The sequence below is a fragment of the Schistocerca cancellata genome, chromosome 1, assembly GCF_023864275.1.
Source record: "Schistocerca cancellata isolate TAMUIC-IGC-003103 chromosome 1, iqSchCanc2.1, whole genome shotgun sequence".
NCBI classification, from domain to species: domain Eukaryota; kingdom Metazoa; phylum Arthropoda; class Insecta; order Orthoptera; family Acrididae; genus Schistocerca; species Schistocerca cancellata.
The window spans coordinates 560,598,415-560,623,765 of NC_064626.1; the positions used below are offsets into that span (position 1 = coordinate 560,598,415).

Here is a 25,351-nt window from a genome sequence, read left to right on the forward strand (position 1 = left end):
TATCATTTCCCTGAGTTTCACGAAAATATCGCCTTTCTCCAGAAGATTCCGACTGAAGTTCTCCGACCATTACCTGTTAAACTTCTGTTTTGTGCTATACCGATCTGTTACGATCCTAGCAATGCTTTTCTTAAGTCGTTCGATGTTTGCTGTCGTGTCTATTCGATAAATGCTCCAAACGCTGTAGCAACACTCTAGAAATGGTTGTACTAGCATCTTCTATCGAGAGGTGCACTGCTCTTTCGCAGAATCCAACAAATATCTTCCAATCACCTTTTACAATTATGTGTCCTCTCCCATTCCATATCGCTAAATATTTAAACGCTATGACTTCTCCACTGATGTTTGCCCATATCATCTCTTTCTACCTTCCTAGTGACGATATATTTATGAACTGACGTGCGATTTTCTGTATTACGATATTCATGGTATTCCAGCGCGTCACAGTACAATATAAAGTTTTTCTTGCCTCAGTAACGATACTATGCACAACGTCGCGAATTAAGACAATAGATCCTCCATTTGGTGGTCCGGGATGCAGCCTAATAAGTTGACAGCATAAGTTATTTTCATATTGATCGTTCAGTTTGTCACTTGAGCCAAGGCATTTCAAAACGCCTGCAGGCCTAAATCGATCGTGGAAGAAACTGAATATCATAACACAGTCGCCTGGTGAAAATAGTCATGCAGTTAATAGCTTTTCTCGAGTACTGGTTCTTTAAACTCTCCCTATATTTTCTAATGACACCCGAATGAATTCCACCTAAATCAGTAACGCACTTCTTATTGTTTGATAGCATTAGTGCACCTCTCTTTGATGGTGTATTCTGTACGCAGAAAAACTACGACTGGCAAATGAATGAATCGTTTACATGGATATTCTCTAAACTAATAGTCATCGGCCCCCTTCATTAATCGAATGAGTCAGGAGAGTGTGCGTGTGTTCGTATTACTTTGTACCTTCATAAATCACTACCAGTCAATCGATTTTTTGTGTTTGCAGCTACTTTACAGTTTTCTTACTCACTACCAGTCAATCGATTTTTTGTTTACCCGGGTACATTAGTTTTCTTACTCACTACCAGTCAATCAATTTTTGGTTTACCCAGCTACATTACCATTTTCTTACTCCAGAAATGTCTTCTCTGGAACCTACATAGTCGGTGTAAGATTTGTAAAAATCGCACTGCGTCTGCTAATTCATAGCAAGAAGTATTGCAAAACACAGCGGAACACTGCAGCAGAATCACCTGTAAATGTAGTTACAGAAGTTACTCACTCCTAAATTCATTAAACATTCCGCGTATTTCATTCACTTTCGCCATTTTGTTCGTTAAGAACACACAGTAAATGTTCGCAATAGTTGCATAATAATACTGACACTAAAGAATCGCGTAGCGACGAAGCTCTTGCAAATGACATGATGTTAATGTCAACAGACGTCCTCAAAGCGTATCGTCATCGCTGTGTGTGCTTCGGTCGGATTCCCAAGGCAGATCGAATGGGCATTTTGTGTAATCGCCCACTAACAGTTTTTGATTCAGGCGGCAATATTATTTGAATATCGGGGGGATTGTGATTTGAGCTGCGCGGAATCTTAGTAAGCGTATTCCTTATTTCAGTGTACTTGAAAGGTCACGGTCAGTCATACAAGGAATCATTATTAATGACTATTTTTGTATCACTCCCCAGCCACCCAGGGCTGCTGGCTCTGGTCGCTATATTATAGTCGCCTCTGAAATTTCGCGATTGCAGGGGAAGAATGGATTTTCTTTGGCCTGAAGAAGATGGGCCGGACTTAACCTAATCGTCCAAAATGGCCGGCGGTCCGAGGAGTCACCTAGGCTGTCATAAGGGCAAATTTTCTCATGACGGCCGGTGTTCAGACACGTTGCAGAAAAAGTTGTTAAAGTCCTGGCAGGAGCAGTACCTTACAGCAGCGCTATTAATGGGAGCAGGAAATTACACCTAAATTTTGCTCCTCAGTAGGCTTGGTTGGAAGATCTGTATGCAGAATTATTTCGTGGAGCGCTCTTGAGCTCGGGGAAGTCGGAAATCGGACGATTACGTATTGGTGTTGAGGTGGCAAGTCGTGGTCCCTCGGAGATAGTTTGTTTTAAATCGTTGTTTCTTAAGCCCAGAGTTAATGAACCTTCACGATCAACAAGGTTATTTTTCGGTACAAAAAGCCAACGAAGTTTTAGAAAGTACACTCACATGCACGGGCGTAGAATTCTGCTTCTGCTCTTCTCTTTCTTGCGGATTAGTGAGCGTGAACTTTTTCCGTAAAAAGAGGCCTCAGAACTTGGAGCCATTAGGTAGCGGGAAATGGTGTTGTATTAAAGTGACGGACTTGGCTGAGGTTAATTGATACCAATAAATTTCATTTTTTCCGTGCAAATTTCATTTGTGTTTTTGTGTAACTTCCCTATTGACTCTGAATTGTTTTTATATTTTGGTGTTGCAACAGTCATTAGATGCTGTTGCTGCAGTTCGAGGCGGTGTATGAAATGTCAGTGGTGTGCGTATTCCACTCTAGTGGTCCGATCTCGGCACCTTTCTGCAAGTGGTTGGATTGCCACCAGGCTTTTATTGACGTTAGAGTTGTAAGAAGTTTAATTCTGTCCGCCCGTCGAAACGAGACTGACGACCCTTTTTAGACCGATTTTATGTGCTAGCAGTGCAGAGAATTAATGTGCGTCCGCCAACAAACGTTTACGATTGAATCTCGACAGTGCTGCGTCACACAATTAGTCACGAGTGCCGCGCATCGTCAAAGGTACGTGTATGGAGGCCGCGGCTGCGCGCAGCGCCGTGGAACTTTCAAGCAACGGACGAGAAGGAACGTTTCCCTTACTTAGTTGTAGCATTTTATCTCTCCTTTCTGCATGCCACATAGATTGTAGACACGTCAGAGACTTTCTTGTACAGCCAGATGTTCAGGCGGATATTTGAAAGAAAGAAGTTAAAAAGTTCAATAAACACTACGTTACATTACGAAAAGAACAGTATAGATAATAAATTGTCGTTTGTAAATAATAGCGCCAGTAATTCTTGGGCGTAGGTTGGACCAAATTTTGGTTTCCACGTGTACTGCCAACAATTTACCGATAATACTAATCCGATTTTACTTGTCCTGAAGTATCTGCATGTACCGAGCCTACGGCACTGCCTGACGTCAGAAAGGGCTGATTTTATATTCGACACTTTGGTGTATTGGCTGTCAACGTGCTATGACTAGCATTTTCATTTATTAGTTGTGGTTTTCGCTGTATGTTATCTGTTGCAAAGATGAAATTAACTTGCAAATTACAAGCTTGGCGATTTTTACTATGACATTGTATTTCTATTTCTTCTCGTTTTTCTGTTGTTTCTGTCATAACGTTCGTTCAGGCATTGCTTTTAGACGTGTGATGTACGTTTCTAATAATTGTATAAAGTTTTCTGCAATTGTTCTTCTGTTTGGTTTGGCTTATATTTCGAACAATTGTGGGCTGTTTCGAAGCTTCTCGCTTTTGATTTGTAGTTGGTATGTGTTTTATGTGCATGCTTTACTTATCTGCTTAAACGTTTGTGTATTTGTAATGTCTAGAGATAATTCGAAAATGTGTGTATCGTATTATTCGCTATAAATATTTTTAGAATATGCTTTTTGTCTTTTATGTGCTGAAGATGACTTTTTCGTTTTGTTAACGTTTGCAGCTATACCTTTTAATACTGCAATCTGTTGTTTGTAAAATTTTGAATGTGTTGAGAAATTTTGTGCTACAGCTATATTTCAGCTTCGTAATTCAGTAAGCATTGCTTTATATATAATCTACCCCTAATATATGCCAATTTTATAATCATCTAAATAAAGTTTTCACTGTTGAATAAGAAACCATGTGGCAAGCCTGTGATCCTTCCTCTTCGCAGACTGCAAAGTGAAGCAACTTTTCGTAGTGGGTATTGTAGATCTATATTCAAAATATGCATAGACGCATGGATTCAACAGGTGACTTCCGTATTCACGAACCATAAAATTCTAAACTATTTTGTACATGTCTATCACAACTATGCGGTTGATGGGGTTTTTTCAACCTCGTGCGAAAAGCTAATTTGAACCACCGGAACAGCGAATCCTAAACTTTAAGCGAACTAACCAATTAGTTTGGTTGTCTTTAGCAGAAGGGTAAGCAGAAATAACATTTCATAAGAATTCTTCTGTTACCAGCGTTGAACTGCGGTACATCCATTTGTCAGCAAATATTCTCATTTCCTTTCTGTAATTCTCTTCTCACAGCGTGCAATCTGCACAACGCCCAGTTGTGGCGTCTGCTACGGTAGGCGTCTTTCTGCTACTACTGACAGTGACGTTTTTTTTCTGTACTTTAAGAACAATGCTTTCCGCCAATTCAGTGTGCTTTATAACGTAGCTCCGTCACAGTGAAGCGTTCCTTGAAGTTACCGAGGAAAAGACCTCCTGAGATGTTTCGTAACACAGCGGCCACAAGTTCTGTGGGTTCCCAGGTTTCTTCGTTTACCGAATGGAAGCGAGTAGTCTAGATTCATTCCAATGAGATTGCCGTCCCACTTAATATATTTTGGTATATTTCTAGTTTCGTCTTAGTCTTAATCGTCAGGTACTGTGGGCTGCGGTTTTTACTTCCTGGACTCGAACAGTCTACGAGACATGATCATATGTTAACACCATTGCTGACAGCGTCCAAAGTTGACCACCTGAAACATAAATACTAGATCTATCGCGCGCGGAAACCCTAAAAAATCGTTTTGTTGTGCCTGATTGCTGTTCAAACATCTATAGAATATTTTTGGTAGTATGTTAAGAGACAAGTTCTTGCCACATGGCATACAGCCTACTGGAGTTGGTTTCCCCTTCTGTTGCCTGCCAAATCGAGTAAGGTACACCGGTAGAATTTGCCTGTTTGACTCGTTATCCATCAAGTAGTAAGCACCAGACGGAAAAGTAAATCACTAAGATTGGGTTTTGTCGCCAGTTCCTCCACCTTGTGTCTGCAGTTACCATACCTACATGGGAATAGTTGCACAGCTTAGTAAACAAATTAAAATACTGTATAGAAGTTGATTATTAGCTACACTCCACCGTGAGCTGCCGATAACTACCCTGTTTTTGTTTAGTCCTCATCGCTAGTTAGCGTGCTCAGTGATTCGAGACCAACACACCCTTATAATGAAGTAGAAGTTGCAAATTTCAGTAATTCTTTTTCGTAGGCACAACTCAAGACATGGAACAACACAAAGATGCAATCCTTTACCATCGATTCATGTACTCTCATATACTCTTATTGCATTTTCTCGCAAGGCATGACGAGAGCGGCTCTACTTTGTGACTGAAAACAAGAAACAGAAGTCTCCGTACCAGGGAGGCGTAATTTTACGGAACTGTTGCTCAGCATAGTCCATGTCGAATCTCCTCATTATCTTCGTTCAGCTGTCGGATATTCTTATATGCAGCCCCCCACCTAATCATTTCCATTCTTTGTCCTTCGTTTCCTGTCACAAAACGCCTCTCCAACGAGAACAGAGCACGCGCCTTGGCTGCCGTAAACCCAGTTAGGCCAGTGCTTGTAGCGGTATTGAAGTTCAGAGATCAGTAGCAAAATTAAAGATTTCGGTAGAGGTTGTTGTTGGTCCGCAGCGCTTGTCTTCGACCAACTGAAAAGGCAGTTGCGCTGTTGTCACAAGCTGGCAGCCAAATAGCGCAAGTTTTATTGCGACCACGGCTGCGCACGAACGATTTTCGGTTTTCTGTTAACATTGTAGTTCGCGTTTGACAGTATTATACTGTTTTCACGCTTGGCCGTAGCACAGGCGTGTCAAAGGCGCATCGCCTGTGCAAGTAATTAACGCCTGTAACGCCAACGCTTACTTAAGCTATGCAGCCCGTAGCCTTAGACATACTAACGCCAGTAGTTCGGTGCACAGAGCGTGCAAAATAGCAAGCAGGTGCTAAGGGAATAACGCATGTTGCAGACAATGTGATTTAGTCACGGATTGTATCGTCGTGAAAGTAATTCCCCATTTTCTCGTATCTCACTTGAAAGGCACTGGTATTTTGCGGGCGTCTTTTTCTCGGTTGGTGTCAGAAATAAAGCAATAATTTTGCTGGTGATTAAGACGTACCATTGAGGATGGCGGGATCATAATCCCATTACTACCACTCATTTTTTACTCCGGTTCCCGAACCAATGCCGATATGGTTCCTTCGACGAGGCCATCGCTGATCCCGTGCCCTCGTCCCTGGACATACTGTGGCTCGTGTGTATGTGTCACAAAAATAGCATACTGTGACTTGTGTGCATGCGGGTCACAAAGTTTCAATTTCGTATTCTGAAGACGAAAAAATAAATGTACGCTGTGACATATTGAAATCGTCGTACGACAACATCGTAGCACACAGGTAGACGAGCCAAAACAAAATGCCCATTTGTAAAGTGGAGTAAAGCTACACTAAGGTACTGGGGCACTAGCCTTTCAGTGTGTACCAGAACTGCAATTACGTACTTCCAAACAGACAAAAAGTTCCATCAAACTTCATTTTCTTGAAGTGAAATTTATTTTATTGTCCCTCGTATGGTGCCGAAGAACACGAAGAAACTATTGACTGCCCGCTTTGCTTTTTTGCTTACCCAGCAGTCACCGACCCTGTTGACTATGTGCTGCGTCAGCAATGTCTCCTCTGCTTTCTATCCGTTGCAGGTGCCTCCCAATTGACTACATTCAAACCTCCCGCATGTTTCTTTGAATTGTCTTCCCAATTGTTTCTTGGCCTACCCAGGAATCTTTCTGTTTTAATGTGAGTAGTGAAAGCTTGCTTAAGAAGTTGGGTCTCTGGCATGCGGATTATGTGACCTGCCCATTTGGGTCACCTGTTCTTTAAGTGCATAAACTACTAGGTCAAGTTTGTTTCACGGCACCACGGAAAATGAACTTGCTTCCTGGTCACAGGTATTTCGGGATTGTGCAGTCCCGCAGTAACCACTAGCCAGCACCTTTCCGTCCCGGCTCTCAGCCATCGGCTTTAGGTGTGGCTAGGTGTTGCGCATCCTATTATTCAATGGCGCTCTGCTATCCTGGGTGACAGGGCCTGTGCAGTGGCTGACCGCGAAATGCGACACCACAAGGACTACTTGCGCCTCTGTCGCGGTTTCCTCCTCCTCCTTCCGCGACGCGGTCACCTCGGCAAAAGCTCCCTGCGTCACCGCAGTATTTAGCAAGAAGCGAAGCAAACACCTCACCAGTCAGTCCGCGTGACGCGGCGGTACACAGTCGCTCGTTTACATTTTATGGGCGGTCGGTTAAGCAGCAAGGACGTCCTAACCTTAACGCAGAGTGCATTCTTTCTGCTCCTCCTTATTTTTTCCAAAGAACTCCGCCATTTCAACCACGGTGCAACTTCGCATTATGCATATATTTCCAGAAACACCTAAACACCAAGAAAAGTACTGGAACTGACTGGTAATCCTACCTGCGAAGCTAAACATTTGTAGTATAACATCAACCAGCCACATGTAAGAGCTAACTGTGCACATACTTATAAACTACTATTTGATACGGGGGATGAGTCAGTGTTTCAACTAGCTGTGTTATCTTGAGAGATGTTAAGCAGCACGCCTGTTATCCGGACACTCACAGCAATTGTTTCAGTGATAGCACTGGAGAAATGTGGTATCTGCGCGGACCACATTATTTATCATTGTGCTGGTGATGGTCTTACGTAACGGAAGTCCTGATGGCGCACCGTTACGGCTTCGGCAACTGGAATTTTAATGCCCTGCAAATGGATCTCGTTAGGTTGACGTCTTCTATTAAACAAAAACAAGCTACTGCAATACTCGGCAATAAATCGCTACAATGTGGTTGGTTGGTTGATTTGGGGAGAGGAGACCAAACTGCGAGGTCATCGGTCTCATCGGATTAGGGAAGGATGGGGAAGGAAGTCAGCTGTGCCCTTTCAAAGGAACCATCCTGGCATTTGCCTGCATCGATTTACGGAAATTACGGAAAACCTAAATCAGGATGACCCGACGCGGGATTGAACTTCGCTTGGTCCGTTACAATGTGGTGGAAAAGAGTTGTCTTACTGTGAATAACACTCTGATCGTTATGCATATTATACTAGCAAATAGTAATAAATTTTAAGGAGGCACAGACAGTCTTCGTAGAGCATAGAATGTCTGCTACGTTGGCAAGTCTAGCATTTTCCTGGGTATCATATTTTTTCAGATAAGTAGATTGATGTTAAGAGATACACATGATTCAGTAGGTCACGTCATTATAAATACTTACGATTATGTTAATCTGTTATCCAGTGGCATTTCAGGAAGTAAATGCACAGCCGCATTTGACTGCTTTGTCATGACAAGTATCGACGTTAAAGCCTCTCTATCAGTTACTCCCGCATAAAAATGTCAAACTTCCAGTTTGTAATAAAGTAACAAAATTAAAGCACTTTAATCTTCATCAATGCGAAGAGTCCATAACGTACGAAAATAAAATGCAAAATTACGTCTCAGACGTAACAGAATTGTAAATGATGCTTTTAATGTTGTATACATGGCATTATATGCCTGTCAGCGGTGGAAAGTAATGGAGCATTGGAACAAAAGTACAAATTATCTCTAAGCTATTCATTGCAATTGTTGCAGTATTTTTGGCGGTGATACACGTCTCCCACAAAACAGCTTCGTTACTCCCCCAAAATGTTCCCTCGCACACAGTGCTAAGCTATTCATTACTTCTATGTATGTACATATCTACGTCAGATCTGTTCCTTGTTCTACAGGTAATCGACCTATGCTGCTCTCGTCACCCTGTGGTCTATGCTATCCATGACCACCTCTCTCACTTGGCCGTGCCGCTGCTCATTTGTGTTTCTCTTGGTCCCAAGGAGTGAACTGGCTGACCGTTTAGCTAGGGAGGCAGATACTTACCCCATTCCCTTTCATGATTCCAGCTGCGAATATGCGGATCTACGTCAAATCTGAGCCCAAAATTGGAATTGCATCTGGTGCGCTACTGCTCTCTGTAAGAAACTTGACACAGTCAAGGAGTCTACAGCGGCTTGGTGCTCCTCCTTACTCTCCTGTCGGAAGGAGTCCACTGTCTTATGCCGTCTACGCATTGGTCATACCAAGCTCACCCATTGTTCCCTCTTGCGTAAAGAACCACTCCCACGATGTGGTTGTGGAGCCAGGCTGACAGTATTCAACATATTGGTCCAATTTCCCCATCTTTTGGCCCTTCGATGCGTGGATGGTTGGACTGGTCCCCAGTTTCCTCCGTGAAAGTGATTATTTTCAGATACGAGGCTTTGCTTTCCTCTTGGTGCAGGGCTAGGGTGGTTGTGGTCGGGACTTATCTTCGTTTTCTCTGTCTGGAACCTCATAACGGCCCCGTGGAAAGAGGAATCTCATAACTGCCCCGTGGAAAGACTGCTCTTTCACCCTTCTGTCTTCTCCAGTTTTTAAATTTGGTCCGTGCTTTAATGCCTTGTACTGTGTTTTAACTTCCTCGCTTTATAGCTTTGACTCCTCTGACGTCCACTTTTAGTGGTCCCTCTCTCTTCCGCGAGTAACTTAGGAATCGCGGGACTGATGACCTCACCGTTTGGTCCCATAACGCCCCTCCCTCACTCACTCACTCATTGTATTCCTTGTGGCTGAATGGATATTGTGGCAATTGTGCGCGAACAACACGACAAAAAGCAGATTTCGGCGGCACGCATGCCAGAAAGTGTTTCACATTCACTGCGCATTTCAGGTAATCTCACTTGGCCTGACAGTGCAGTCCAACGTTATACATACTTTGACAGGTGAAAACCGTATTATCAGTCCATATCTCTTTGTATCGATAGTTGGTATGTAGGCCGAGTGTACAGTATTTATTCGCTGTTTTTGTAAGTGTGACGCTAAGAGTCTTTTTTTTTTTTTTTTTTTTTTTTTTTTTTTTTTTTTTTTTTTTTTTTTTTTTTCCTCGAACCCCAAAGGAAGTGTTCTAACCGATTCGAACGAGCCCCGACCCCCCTCCTCCTCATATGTTTGAAATTGTAATCAGTGTATTCATGTTTTAGCAGTAACATTTGCATGAACGGCACCAAACTAGATTTCGTCTTTTTGATAATACGAGTACCCAAATAACAGGATCACCTTTTAAAACACAATTGACTGAAACTGTTCCAGGCTTTCCAAAGTTATACTTAATGTCCACCCCACAAACAGGGGTTCTATGAGTGTCTTACCCTCCAAGTATTTTTCCCCAGATAGTAAGACGTGTGTACTAAGTTTTAAGGAAATTTTTACTTACATTTCAAAGCAGCACTTCAGTTTCACCACTTTCCTCCCGTTAACCCTCAGCCACCTCCACAGGAGTGCTAGGCATGTCGAAAACCGAGTATTTTCTGCAGATAACATATCACGTGTGTACCGAATTTGGTTGAAGTTCCTCCTTACGTGGCAGAGTTATTCTACACATCACCCAAACAAATAGCGGACATAACACGGATTGACTCCCACGGTAGTTGTCGTCGTACTGAGTCCTGCGTTTATCAAATTTGATTTCGCTGCAGACATTTATCCTTCGTAGTGAAACACAACGTAGCGAGTGCAGAGCAGGCTAGGGGACGAATCGATCAAATTTCTCTAGGTCAGATATGTACTGTTAAGTTCGGCCATGTAGACTGGTAATGCGATACGGCGTTCTTGTGAGCAGGTATCTGCATCGTGGACTGCCCGCTAATGCAGTTTGTGTGTACTATAGTTTGTATCATAGATTTGCGATCGCAGGGTGGTCGTCAGCGAGGGCACATTGCGAGAGTGAGCACAGTATCGTGTCATAGGTTTCTCCGGTGCGCAGCAGAGTTCAAAGAACTCCAAGCCAGTTGTGTTCGCACGTGTCTGCTCCTCCCACGTGTATCTGGCACAAACAGGTCCCACGTCCTCGTACCGCCCGTCCGTTGCGACACATCCCCTTCCGCCACCGCCACTTTGGTTAGCCACGCCCAGTCGTTCTCATTCCCTCGATCACATAATTGCGTTTGCCAGAGACAAAAAAAACAGCGTTAGTGTGTGTCTACACAGCTTCAGCACTTTCATGTACACTGACCGAGAATGATTTGTTGTTAAGCCGTAAGTTGTTCATTTCTCGTATTTTTAAATGTCGGTCTATCGTATTCTGTTAACAGTACATGAAACGGTAAAGATTTAGTTACATTAGATTGATCGGAGGCGCAGTTGTTCAGTGTTTATGGTGGTCTGTATACGGTAGGCACCAGCAACTCGTAGCCCACTTCAGCCGCGAAAAGCTGCGAAGTTGTCATCAATGCTCAGATAGCAAAGGGGTTGCGGGAACCAGAAACCATTTTTGCTGCGATATTGTGACGAATAATTGCACACTGTTTTGTTGGATTTGTAGAACACACGGGCTTAAAACAAAGATGTAGGTAGCTGGTCTATTATCTACGGGCGGTCAACGAAATCTTACATTGCTTCGATATAACACGCGTTTTCCACGTACTCGACAGGAGGAAGGGGCTACATTCTTTTAGCTGTGGCATTGCTTTTTGTTTGTGAGAAGAATGTTGTCCTTAGTATGGATTCCAGGTTAAGCTATAGGTGTACTTCTAATCGAATAAGTCAGTTCGTAGGTTTATAGAGAGACAGGTTCAACGAACATGCCTAATAACCCTTGAATTGACGGTAGCTCAACTTAACCACTTTGTTTCATTTGTGTAGATTAACATGTGAAGTCATTACGAATGAACCTTGTTTCTGGAAACAATGACATTTTTGTGTCTGACTTTAAGAACTGGGGACAGTTTGCAGAGCCACGATGTTTGTTTCATGTCCCATGTAAATAAAACTAAATTTTGACGCAGATAAATTGTGAAAAAGCATGGATGAAAAGGACTGGAAGATCTTTGCTCGTAACACAGCAGAGCTATATAACCGAACCTTTGCGTCAGCTGGCATTGCGCAATCCAACTACATTACCGGAGGTGTTCGCGCTCAACATATTTAGGACACGTCTACTACTCTCGGACCTACTGAAAGTTTCGCAGACACTAAATTCTCTCTTTACTATTAATATTGATTTTTCTTCTGAGCATAATTTGCCGTTCGTTGGTTACGTTCACTGCCCTGTTGCCTGTACCAGATTCGTAACGCCCTTAAGAGTGCAGAGCTAAGAAAGGCAGTCACGTTTATTAATGTGGTGTATATCAAAGCCGTGCAAAGTATCGTCACATTTATTAGTATGGTGTATATGAAAGCAGTGTAAAGTATTCCCTAATTATTGAGAACCCTTTGTAAGCACCAAACTAACAAAATTGCCATGTTTTTATTAATAATGAGTAGGAGCATTGTGTCTATGCTAATTCTTTAACTTTGGTGGTTTTAGGGAAGTGAAGGCGAATCCTGGAATGCTGGTCACAGATATCAACCGCTAGTTGGCTACAGCGACTGTAACTGATTCGACCCAAGTCCATTAAGGTTACGTCAGGATCTGAATAGATGTTGGTTACTTTCTTATTAGTTTATCTTCCACGTGTTCCTGTTTGCCCCTGCATGTCAAACCTCACGCGATAAATGATTCACGCAGAAATGTTTATAGGCGTTTGGAGATGCAAGTGGTAGTTGAGTGACAGTTGATGTCAAGGATAACGGCGCAAATCTCTCTCGCAAAAAAATTTGGTGTGCAGCGACTTGTCTTTACGGTTTATAAATGGAAGTTTATCTCGGTATGGTAACATTTTCGTAGTGCCATTACAATAGTTGACCCTCAAAACTACGGCAATTATGAAATGATGCGGAAGTCACCCAATTTCCTGTCGCAAATGCTGCTGCCCACTTGCTACTGATTGAAAACACCAGAAGTGCGGGGAGTAGAGCGTCAGCTTGATGACGGTTAGGTGTTTTTTTCTGATAATTATTGGCATTGCCCTAACATGACGCCACACAGGACGTAAATGACAGTGAGTATTTGTATTTGGTGCTGAACTTATTTTAATGTGTTTCGCTGCACTCTCGTGTTGTGTAAATTATATACGGAAAGAAATAATGGGGCCAACGTGACATCCCTGAGATTTTTGAGACGCAAAGTGAGCGCAAATTTTGTTAGTCGCGAGTGTTTCGTTTCTTGTAGTGACGTTACAACAGCAGGTTGCGGCAGCGTCCTGAAGCGTGACCTAGGAAACGCGATCGATGACACACTGCACCCACTGCACGGCGCAGGGCTCCGAGAATAACCGACCACCCTTCAACCTTGTGCAGCATTTAGTTCATATCGACTCTGATCCGCGGACGCGCTGCCTTTCCTCCATGTGCGAGTACCCTCAGTACGCGGCTTGGTCGCCTGTTACCGAGTTTTTGCTGTTCGGATTGCTCTAGAACGGAGAGAGTTACATCCTCAGACGGGGCGCCGGAAACCGATGCGAGAAAGATGGAAGCTAGCTGGAGTGCCTGTCGTGCTGAATTGCATATCAGTTCCGTCCGTACTCGCAAAGTGATTTCGTCGGTACAGGCATAAAACCACTACATTCGTAAATTCACAGTTTCCTGTGTTCTAGTCCAGTGCAATGAGAGGAATTTTTTCCGAGTTTTCTAGCGGTGGCAGCGCTTGTTTAGTCCGCTAGTAGTTCTCCAAAAGCTGTCTTTAGTAAGCGAAAGTGAAGCTATCCCACATAGGAAAGCTTTTGTAAATTGCTGTTTCATAGTGTTCGATGTAATCGGTGTTTACGCAATTGTTCAGTGCCGTTAATGTTGCCTGTCGGCCCGGCAGCATTTCAGTGTTTTGCATTGGGTGTTAAGTGTTTTCTTGGCAAGACAGGGAACTTTGTTCGTTGTGAAGTGGAAATGTGAGTTCCTAGAACCATAATCGGCTCTTCCAGCCAAAGCTATGTGCGTGTTTTTTGTTGGCTAATTGGCGCGGAGTCTCCCTGTTACGCTAGAATTTTTGGACATAACCAGTGGTGTGTGTGTGTGTGTGTGTGTGTGTGTGTGTGTGTGTGTGTGTGTGTGTGTGTTTTCTTTCGTTGACTGTTGAAGTTCAACTTTCTGGAGCGCTGTTATCCCTGCGTTGTTTATAATACCTACATGTACATTCATATTTTCGTTTCGTCCTATACATACGATCTGCAATTCAATATCGACCGCATCTAGTTTAATTCTTCCCACCGTGAAGTATTTTTCCATGAGGCCATATTGCAGCACACCATAATAGTGTTGTATTAAATTCGTAAAAAAAACCTTACGTCAAAATAATGTTAGGCATGGAGGAATTTACGGTTCATTAGCCTGATCGACGATCATGATGCAATGGAAGAGAGAAAAGGGTCAATATGGGAAGCATCAACTAGTGTTTTCCATTGGTCAATCACACTATCGGCTGATTTGTAGAAAGCAGCTCAGTGTACCACGTTCAGGTGAATAAATGCAGATTGTATGTAGTTCATGTTAAAAAGCTGCTCATAACTGGGGATACCTCGCGAACACAGACAAGTCACGGCATGCGGGCTGCCGGTGCGTCACCCACTGGGTGCTCCCGCGTGGCGCTTTCGTTCGTCGACCGCCAGGGCCGCCACCTGAGCCAAGGCCGGCAGGCGTCACAGCCGGCTGCGGGTCACTCGTGCGGCCGCTCTGCTCTGCTTGGCTCCAATGCTCCGTCGCCACAGAGCGTTCTCACTCGACGAGCTTCTACGCTGTTCCCACCCTCTCACACTCTTTTTTATTTCACCACTCAATTCCATTTAGCTCCTGCCGCTACCGACTGAGCGATGTGAAGGTCTTAATTCTCACAACGAAGACATGAATTAAGAGCAGAAACGCCTTAAAAAGCGCCATTTAAACGCTGTTTACCGAAATTTATACGCTTAGCAAGTAATGTGAAAGAAACATTTAAGTCTTAGATTGGGACCTGAGCGGTCGACATGTCCACTGTACACTTTGAGAGGAATCTACTTTTCCGTAATAAATATGTAGGAGGCAAAAAGTTAAGGTTCAGTAACATTCAGACGTTGCTTGTGTGCAGAACATATTTAGTGTTACTTTTATTTCGACGTAAAAGAAACGAGATAGTTCGTAGTACTAAGGAATTGTAAGTTGTGGAGAAATAGTGCACGACTAGTTTTCGAACGTGAATTGTGCTCTTTAGCTATGGTAATTTTCATTACATTCGATCAATTCTCTGGAAATGTTTGAGTGGCTAACTAATGACCTCTCATTAAATTACGCCGGAAAATTTCGTATCCGAAATCTGACACACAACAAGAGAGCATGATATTTTTTATTTTCTCTGCAGACATTGAAGTAATTGAGGTTGCCTTCAGCGTGTGGTGCATTTGAGTCCACACAACACTGCATTTGTCGCTTCCGCTGCTCAAAACGTTCTTGCCAGTCGTTTTCCGTGAGAGTGGACGGGAACTCCATTGTACACTTTTGACCCTTTACGTAGTATATTTCCATCCACCTAGCACTGTGTTGGTCAATTTGGACAACCTTGTCACAGCCAAAGAACATACAGTTCAAGGCAGTAAAATTATAGTTTCTTAGTAATGTGAACAGTCTAGTTTCTTTTGCATCCAGATATTTTCCTAAACAGTGATCCAAAGTCTTATTTTTACAGTGACGCATTTGAAGAGATGAATAGTTTTTTTTTTTTTTTGTAAGGTCATTATTGCAAAAAAGATCCATTAAAGACGACATTAGTAACGAAAACAGGCCTCGACATTCTCATTTCATCGATTCACATGAAATGCTAAGGAGTAAATGTACGGGAATAGTAGGATGTAATCAGTATTTGCAAAATTATTCTCCCGTGTTGGCCGTTTGTTCTTCTGGTCACTAGTTCGTCAGAAAGGTTTAGACTTCGGAACAATATAGTAAAAGATTTTCTTGATTACACGTCAGCAGTATTCTTGGCTCTTAAACAGGATAAAAGGCACGCAGTGTTATGTAGGTAAGCATTCTTTTTTGTCAAAAATTTGACAACCTTCTACTCAGCGCGTAGTCCAGCATGTGCTTTGCAAAGTGTGACGTATTTTCAGACAGCGTGAAAAGTGCGCAGCTATTTACTTTCTGTGTGACAAGAATACTGAAAGCCGAGTCGTCTGTGTAGCGAAACACGAATTGTAGAAAGCGTATCGCTACAGCCATACACACTTGACCTCTGACGAAGTAATGTGTTCGATGAGGAACTGAAGACACCTGCAGTTCCAAGAAACTCAACTGCCAGGGTATGACCTTCTGGTGCATACGTTGCGCAGTCTCTCAAGCAGTCTATTTGCTCTTAATGCACGATCGTTACCTGGGAGAATGTCTTACAGTAGATGTGATTATGAGAAAACTTGCACTTACCTCAACTCGGTTTTCCCTTGTGCCATAAATCTTGCTTCAACGATCCTAAGTCATCAGAAGTGTCATTGTCAACTCATAAGCTTTAAAAGCTCGACGCTTGAGTCAGCAAACAAAATTCTTCACTACTAATAAGTTACCAGTTTAAACAAGGGATTGTACGAGGCTTGTGAACATTACGTACTTTTCTTGAAATACACATCCGAACTCTTATTAATTTAAGCTGCTCAGAGAAAGAAATTAGGAATGACATAATACGGATAAGGACGTCAGATTTTCTAGACAGATCCTGTCCCTTGTATGCATAAATAAGACCTCAGCCCCCTCCCATGAAATCTAAGTTGAAATTAGTGATATGGGCTTGCAAAGGTATATGAAAATAATCGGATGGTACCCCGCTAACATGAGAAAACAAGAAAGAGAATATCGAAACACAATAAAAGCACATTTTTATATGTACTTGATTCCTGTTATTTAAGCCATCTCGCGTAAGCTGCAGCAAAGTTACACAGTAACTTGATGAAGTGTCAGAATTTGTGTGGGAAAATCAGAATTAACTGATGGCAGCTTGCGGACGAATGTTGTCCCCTCCGTGCGCTGAAAGACATTTTGTAGTGGAACCCTCGCGTAACTCAATTGTAGAGTGAAAGCGAAATGCACGCGTAGCAGGCCTGGAACGGTAGTGTGCCGTCAGTCGTGTTGCATGGTTACCGAAGTACAAACTCGATATCCTCGGACGACAGCGGCGTGCCCGATGCGTCATGGTGTACCTGTTGCGGTACAGACCTGCCCTTTGCACGTGATTCACGCTGGATACAAGGGCGTGCGACTTCCGTCGACCTCGCCGCTGGCTGACCTCTGCAATCAGTGTATGCGCGACCTCGTTGAGTGCATAGCATGCCGTAACGCTCTTAAACTCCCCAGATTCAAAGCACTTAAAGCAGTTGCTGCTTCATCTCTGGTTGGTATCTTTGTCAGTATAACCCACGCAGGGTATTACATATAGAGCGTTCGGAAATTCCGGTCGCTAATTTGTGCATCGTGGGAGGGGGGGGGGGGGGGGGACCGAGTACACGTTATTTTGAATAGGAACCTAAGTCTGTTGTAACCATTTTAAAGCAGGCCTCTATCTCATCCACTTACGTTTAAGGAATTTAATTAGGAAAGACTTGCAAAGAATCTAACCACCACACTCGATTAAGTAACAATTCCAGTAGAAAAGTAAAGTTATCCATTTCGCACTTTTAATACTTTCGCCGGTAATAAAACAAAGAAAAAAGAAGAGTACGCTGTGATTAGCACACGGGAGTGTTGCACAACAACAACGGCTCTATACACACATTGGTCCTACGAATCATGTTATCTATCTCTGTCATACTGTCTCTCATCAGTTTTTCGTGCAGCGACCAGAATCTGTGACAGCAGAACTTTCTCTACAGGAGTTCCGGAAATTAAATCCTTCATACGAAAAAGTCCTATGGTGTTGAATAAAGCTACACACCTTGGCCTATCCGTAATTACCCGAATCGTTTGTTAAAATATCTCCCAATGTCAAGTTGATGTGAAGCTCTGTCTTGTCATGCTGAAAACAGATATATTCAGTGTTACAGTTCCAAAGAACGGGTCAAACACTTGATCGGTCAAACACGTGATCCAGTAAATACGCGAGACAGAATAACTTAACCCGTTACAATGCATAATAAATTGCAACTTGCTTTGTTTCGTATTAGCTGCATTGTTTTATTTTCTGTGGAGTTAGTCAATTTTCCCATACGATGTATATTCATGACAGAGTGCTTGGAGGTGACGAGATGGTAAACTTTCTCATAAGACCATCTTCTTAAAGGAAAATAAGAGTTTTCTGCTCTCAGTGTTCACATTAGTTTAACCAATTACATTTCTTATTATCCTTGATAGCAACTTGTTAGTACAACTGTTCTTATATTTTTTTAGTACAACTGTTCTTATTTTTTTTTTTTCCCGTAACCATGTTCTTGTTCTGTAGGTGAGCTAGAACAGAAGCTGTGTGGCCATACCACTTTTGATAGCAAGTAACGCATCTGTTATGGCCCTTTGCTGATGCCCTATAGACGCTATTACGAAAAAATACCTTACCCTCAAGTCTGTAGAATCCTGCACGTGAATATATTGGGCTATCAGCTCATATCGCGATCTGCACCTGATGGCATTTTGTGGTGGTCTGCTGGCAAAGATAAAAGCGCTCAGTTGTTATCTGTGGCCGGTCGGCGCGCCGTTACACCGACGCCGTTGCGGCAGACCGACAGTTCGATCCGAGACGTGAGCACAGACAAGCGCCGTAGAGCAGGGAGAGGTTAGCGTCGCGTGTCCAGCAGTGAGAGCGGAAAGTCTCAGCAGCAACCCCGTCACCATGTGGATGAGGAGCTCTCTGGTGACGTGTCCTCCCCCACAGCTGCACCTGCTGGACACGCTGGACGAGGAGCAGCCCGAGGACGTCACGCATGGGGAAGAGCTGCTGCTGGAAGACGGCGACGAGGAGGCGACGAGCTCCGACGAGGGCGGCGACGACGACGACGATCCGTACGAGTACGACGATGAGCTGCCTCCCCCGCCACCGCCGAGGTCTTTGGACGATGACCTCATTTTAGAAGGTAGACCACGCACGTTTGCGAGGTCAGCCAGCGCGCGTGTAGAATCGCATGGTGTTGCTAGAGCTCAGATTTCCAGGAAACGCCAGCGTCTGCCCAGTGCTATGCGGCAGCTGCGTCTACGCGAGCGCTGCACTCGGAGAGGAAAACGATTTCAGGATATCGCTTACATGTCAGTACGTAAATAAGACTGTAGGTACTTGTTTCTGACCTTAAGGTAAATTTCAAGCTTTTTGTGTCCTCTGGCGTACATTTTCTGTATTCAGTCAGAGATGTAGGTGACGCCGTCGCTCTTGTGATTACTGCGGAAAGTAGTTAATGATATGGTGTTCCTGCAGCTCTTGCATGGTCCTGAACCTCTATATATTAGGCCATTCCGTATGGACAGACAAAATTCCCTTGGTACAACTGTGAGAAGATATTGCTAGTACTTTCAGAACTCGTTTCTTTTATTTTTGGACATTGATTGTTGAGACCTGAAAATTACGTAACATGTATAAATTACATAATACGTATGGGGCAATCGTTACTGACGGGTTAAAAGGTATTGTCTGTAAATTCAAATGCCCTCTCCATCGCTGTCGATCTTATCGTTCTGAAGTGTTTTCATTAAGATTTCCGCTCGGTGGTGGGGGCTTTTAGTTAACTACGCAGAAACAACTTAACGAAAGTAAGATTGGTGTCAAAAATCTCTTCAGTGTAAACTAATTTGTATTGTGCCATATATTAAGCAATGTCGAGGACAAAATTTTGTCCCTTTCCTTGTTCGACCAAGGACTCGAAAGGCTTCTGTCAGGCCCACAGTGGTGCAGAAAATACAGACGTTATTCTAACACAGTTAAACAAGTTTGTTCGTTGACAAACTGCGCAGTGAGACATTCAGAAATGTCAGCACAAGAGCTCATCTATTTTGACGCTAGCAACAAATAGTTGATTTGATCCATTCGTTTCGCTGTTCGCCAACTGTGCAGATACCTATTTAGTTCGTAGAGCGTAGAACATAGAAATTGTACGATAGGATAAATATGTTGTTACGTAGGACTTGAGGTGGAAGTTTCTTTGCGGCAAGAAAGGTTGCTCACTACAGTCATTTTCCTTGTGAACAATAGAGTACAGGTCCCGTGCAGGCGCTAGACATCAATTATCTCCCTGTTGGCGAAGCGTTACGTAAGTCTTGATCTCGTTACATAAAACATTGATCCGACTGACGGATGGAAGTTTGCGTAAGTGACTGTTGCCAAGCGTGCATGTATTATGTCCAGAAATTCATTAATTACATGACAACTTAGATGCGATACAAATTAACACTACAGAAATTAGATGAGCTTATTTTATCCTGCCTTTTGATGCAAAATATTCTTAGGGCTAAATCTGAAACAATACCTTTATTCTAATATTACTGTTGACGGATCGCCTGCCCTGTCGACGATGAGGTTTTGAAGTATGAAATCGGCAGTGCTCTTTCAGAGGAGCCCTCTCGGCAGTTTTCTTAAGCGATACTACGTCTCCAATGATAACGACGTTGACGAATGGCTGAATTGTAGTCTAATATTTTCTCCACGCATAGAGGAACTCGCTACCTTGTCACGATTATTGGAATATCGGATAAACTGCCTCGTGAATAAAAAGCTTCTCACTTCGGGAAGCATGTAGGATTATTATCGGTAGTATTTCGGTCCTGTCAGTGGAGCATGTAATATGGATTTAAAATAGTGGCTAGCATAGAAATCACATTTTCTGCACTAAAGAAAATTCATGAATCGCTGTATTGCATGGCATTGAATGAAATCGTAACTTTTAAGTTTTTTCCCCAGAAGTAGATATAATTGGATTACAGACACGTGGCACGAAGGTATTAATTTCCCGCCCCCCCTCACTACACACACACATTTCGGTGGTAAAGCAAAATGCCGTATACTTCTACATGCAAAACATTTCGATGGTAGTCATTATAACACAAAGGTTGATCATTTTCGTAAAGAAACAGGTATTTTTTGCCTGTGACCTCAGTAAAACTCTCCCTTGTCAAAAATATATCCCATTCGCTAATATTAGTAGTCTGCAGTGGCAGTAAAATTGTACGCGCACCATCAATCTATTTACCGATGAAAAAGTCGTATCCTCCAATTACGAAGTCTGGCAGAAGTGCAGTGATGGAGTCGCGTTGTGGATATAGTGACAGCTGACCTAAGCCATCAGGTGTGTGGTCCTCTGAAACGCGAAAGTACGCATCCCTCTCTAGTCTGCTCGGCGCATTGTCGCTACTCCGACGTAAAATACGTACCTGTTGTTTTCTTGCGCAGCTGAGAAGGTCGTTACGAGTAAAGTTGCATCACGCATGGCCCCTGACACGTGTGGTTTGGAGAATGCATAGGGGTTCCCCGCCAGTGACTTAGCCTGCTTAAGCAGTTCCCAACTCTTGGATTTAACACATACCATACCTGAACAAACGTGCTATAGTTCTCATGTATGAGCTCCTTAGAGCACAAGTGGAGTAAATCGCCTTATTCTTGTTTCGAAATAATTAATGGTTTACTAGGTTTGTTATAAAGAATTCAGCAGTACTTTTTATGTATGTATTATCAGTAGAGTTTTTTTCTGACTCTAGCCAACATTTTCAGTCAGTTTCATCCAGACCTGATAAAGGCCCTTAATGGAATTATGCCCATTGTGATATAAGTGGATAAATGATTTTATGTACTATAAGAATATATATGGCAGTCAATAACATTGAATGTACATAATTAAACCTAAGCTGTCACTCATCGTCAATACTACAAATTCAGTTCAGTAGCCCATTGTCTTCAGAAATAAGACTCTGAAAGTTGGGGCGAACAGTTCCATGTCGTCCTTCGCTTTTGTAACAGCCAGTGGTCCTGGGTACAGCTTTCCTCGTGGTATGTTTGTCAGAAACTTTGCATCCGTTTCTAGATCTCGGCTTGAAGTCCAGCTTATGAAGTTCAATGTATATTGTGTTTCCTTTAAAAGGAGTGCGAATGGCTCACTAGTTTGCTACTGAATCCATTGCATCTTCAACCATGACACTGGTTGTTTTTCAGTGCTAGTCCTGGTGAAAGACTCCAAGTTTTACATAGACAAGAAGTTGTCATTAGTTTCTTTCTCACTAGGGTTTTTCCCGTTAACTTCGCAGCAATAGTGTGCCAGTCATTGATACAAAATATGTTAGTCTTAGTGCAGTTTCCCGTTGAGACAAAATCACCGTCATTGGGGAGCTAGGAATGGCCACCTGTCATTTTACTTTAATAGAGAATTTATCTACAGCAGTTAGGTCTCAGATGTACTTCATGCACCCAAACAAGAACTATTAATTTTGGTGTAAAATAATGGGAAAATATATAACATTAATATTGTATGACTTTGAATGTAATGGAAAATATTCATCGCTGGATCAATTATCCCAGATGCTGTTTTTATTACTATAACTCACGACAAATCACGTTAAACACAATTCAAACAATGAAACAAGGAAACTCATGTTATTGAAACAATTGGAAGATCGAAATCTCACCGCAAATTGAGAAAACTCAAATAATAGGAGAAACTGTCACTTCAGCTATCAACACACAGATGGTTCTGATTACAGCAGAAACTTGTTGCCATCTGTGCGGTTGCTGTACTAGTTACTTATTACACCATTGGCTCTTTCAATAGAATGCCACCAGCTTGTTTGCATGGTTAAAGCCGTCATTTCCATAGCCCTCCTTCTGGATTTATCCTCATTTAATGGACGCAACATCATACTCTCATGTGGTAGGAACAGAATCTATTGTAGTACCGAGATTCATCTGTGAACACTATCAAACCATCAGAATATGGAAAACACGGTGGGAAATATTCTTAAAAAGGTATATATTTCCTCTAGGCAACGAACAACTACTTTTAAAGAATAATTTTACTTAATGAGCGCCCAACTGTATTGATTATTCCAACTGACCATTATCCTTAGATATCGATTACGCCTAGCCGCAGCTAACCAGTTTCGTGGAATTTCAAAATGGAGAAAACACACACACACACACACACACACACACACACACACACACACACACAGAGAGACAGAGAGAGAGAGAGAGAGAGAGAGAGAGAGAGAGAGAGAGGGGGGGGGGGGGGAGGGGAATACATAGCACAGTCGTTTCTCAAGGTATGCGACAAAAGAACAACCTAAATTTTTGAGAAAGGTCAACAGGAAGAAAAAGAAAGTGAGAGCACAAATGAAAACAGTGATTTTAGTGATGAGATTTCCAGTCATACGAGGGACATTAAAATCTCGCCTTGCACAGCGGGACCATGGAATGATTCCATTCCAAATTAATCACCACATGCAGCCCACTGGGAGACGATAAATTCCTGTATCGTAGAACGCTGTTCGTCGTTGACGAATCCACAACCCTCCCCACTCTTGCACGTCCTCGTCCGACTACAACCGACGTCCACACATCTTTCTTCAGGTTGCCAAACATGTGACAACCGCACGGTGAAGGGTCCGGGCTAGAGTGCTGCAACGCTCCATGTTTGACCGGTCACGGCTCGCCTGTTGACGTGGGGACCGAGCAGCTAGTGTCCGGCCCCACACGACTCGGCTCGGTCACGTACTCGCCCCATGTCTGTTGTCCGGATTCCGGACACGCGGATAACCGAGCATGACCGGTCACCGCTGACGTCTCACTTCGCCTAGCCCCGGCTCGCTGCACTGTACTTTACTGTACAAATCCAACGCCTCTCTCTCTCTCTCTCTCTCTCTCTCTCTCTCTCTCTCTCTCTCTTTTAATACAAAAGTAACGTTTCCAAGAACGGGTACGTTACACAGCTAAATTCATAGAGCACTTTCTTTTATAATATTTACTCCCGTCTTCCCAACGTCCAGGAATTTTGTTGTAAATAAAACATTGATCACAAGAGGCCAATCTGTGTTAATGTAATGAAATGTAAGCGTCAAATAGTGCACCTGATTATGCGAATCAGTCCACATATCAACTGTCGCAGCACATGCTTTATTAATAACTTCCGCAATAACAGTAGGCATATACTGTTTCGTATTGCATCAGCTTGTTCTTTGACATGTCTGCTTATAGTAGAGGGATGTGGCATGGCATCTCCCACGTTAACTTTTCCATAATGCGCACCTAGATGTATTAATTCTTGTCCTAGTTCTCTGAAACCTTCACCGCAAACAGCATTAAAAGATCTCATATCTTTAGCACACATTGCAACACACTTTGCTGTAATACTATTTTTTATTACTGCCGGTATTCCTGAAGGAGCTGTATCTTTGTGAGGTTTCTTGCAACTGTGTTTCTTTAAAAGAGTGGTTCGCGATTGGAAACAAAATAATGTGGAGCAGTTTATGCACGATACGTACCCAGTAGACGCACTGTTTTTGTCTACAACCACCAAAAATATGCTCCGTACTTGGCTTTTTAGACCTTCCCGTCTCTTCAACGTGTAAACATTGATTTCAATCTTACGTCTTACTGCACTGGTTTCCTCGCACTGCATGATTGCAGAGAGAGAGAGAGAGACCACAAATGAGAAGCCCGTACTGGCTGCAGTCTCACACGGATAATGACAGGTGTAATGTGTTTGAAGTTGCGTGCTACGTATTCGGTCACGGCTTATATGCTCGGTCACTAGAACTAGTGCGGGCAGCCTATCCAGTTAGGGTATGCTCGCCCCATCTCGTATTTTGTGCTCGCTTACTCGGTCATGCAGGACTCTAGTCCGGGCTGTACGGATGATGTAGTGTTTACCAAGCAAATCGCTGAAGCGTAGCCTTCGTCCAATTGTCTGTGTGAGGGCGGTCGGTCTCGTGCAACAGGAAGATTCCGTCCGACAACATTCAGACAGCAAACAGCAGTCACCAGTGCTAACACGGCACATCATCCCCGCCAAAGAAATCCAAACCTGGTCACACGAGTTGTGGTAAGGTCATGATACTTTTCTTGACTGCAGGGGCCCCTCTTGCTCGTGGACTTCCTCATGCGAGGAACCATGATCAGTGCGCAGCGCTGTGAAGACACTTCGCAGTAGTAACTGACGCGCCATCAAGATAAAATGCCTAGGTAATGCTGTCGTACGGGATGACCATGTTGAACGATGACGTCCGCCCCCACAATGCCGGTTGGACGGAGGCTACGCTTCAGCGATTGTTGGGAAACACTGCAACGTCCACCGTACATCCCGTATTTTTCACCGTATTATTTTCACATCTTTGGCGACCTGAAGAAATACATGCGTGGACGTCGCTTCCAGTCGTACGAGGAAGTGCAAGAGCGGGTGTCGTTGTGGACAAGGCAATGACCGACCCCATTCTACGAAACAGGAATAGATCGTCTCGTC

The 25,351-nt window shown here is 43.2% G+C and overlaps 1 protein-coding gene across 5 annotated transcripts in view; it reads left to right on the top strand.

Moving 5' to 3' along the window:
- The window catches only part of LOC126181074 (trafficking kinesin-binding protein milt), a 243,176-nt gene that overhangs the window by 176,279 nt on the left and 41,546 nt on the right, over positions 1–25,351 (top strand). The window contains exon 2 of one of the 5 annotated variants that reach the window (XM_049924743.1): positions 18,799–18,997. The exons of the other annotated variants lie outside the window; for them this stretch is intronic. The gene's annotated coding sequence lies outside the window, so the exon portion shown is untranslated. The remainder of the gene's footprint in view (positions 1–18,798; positions 18,998–25,351) is intronic. 5 annotated transcript variants of the gene reach the window in all.